Here is a 970-nt window from a genome sequence, read left to right on the forward strand (position 1 = left end):
TCCTTGAAATTAATGAAGCTTCATCAATAATATTAATACGTTTTTTTTTATTTGTTTTCGATAACTTTACTAAAAATATTTCTTGTTGTTTTGGTAATATGCTCTACAATGGAAGCCGCAAAATATTGCCAATGTAAGCAGTTCCCTAAATTGATTGCATTCTTAATTCAGACATTTCTTTTGTCTTCCATATTTGACAATCGTCTGTTTCTCTGATTACAGTGTTTTACATCTGTCAGTCGTCTTCCTCCGTCCTCTCTTTTGAAGCACAATCTGCCAACACTAGCCAGTGAATGTAAACCTCTGTAGATTGTCCGCAGTTTACTTGTTTTTCTATGCATATTCTCAAGATTTTTCTTTTTCGATTTGCTAGTTACTTCATTATCTTCTTTAAAATTAATTCTATAAAAGTTGTAATAAGACTTTTTTTATTCATTAAGTATATTTACATCAACTGTATGAGAATTCAATTCAAAGCTTTCATGCATTTTTCTTGCAGTAACACTTACCGGACAGTTATCCTTTACTTCAATCAATCGTACTTATAAACTTACACACAGACATATGTATATATACATATATATATTAACTGTCAATACATACAAACCCAAATCCTATATTCCCACACGTATTAATTTACCCACATAATCAATCCCTTCGGTGATTAGAAACTGATATTAAAACTGGTACACGTACTCATACATACAGGCACAGTAACACACTTCTCATACGCATACACAAGCGTGTGTATATTTGTATATGCATGCACGTATATATAAATATACACATTCACATATGCGTTTGCACTTATCGGTAGTTTTAAATCAATCATCTTTTGGTTAATTAAAATGTGTAACTTTACATCAGTATTCTAACACTATGTTAGCCAGGTTTCAGCATGAAGTGCTACGGAGACGATCGCTTGGATTTTACTTATTCCCTCAATTACATATATATATATATATATATA

This window comes from Octopus bimaculoides, chromosome 22, assembly GCF_001194135.2.
Source record: "Octopus bimaculoides isolate UCB-OBI-ISO-001 chromosome 22, ASM119413v2, whole genome shotgun sequence".
Taxonomy (NCBI): domain Eukaryota; kingdom Metazoa; phylum Mollusca; class Cephalopoda; order Octopoda; family Octopodidae; genus Octopus; species Octopus bimaculoides.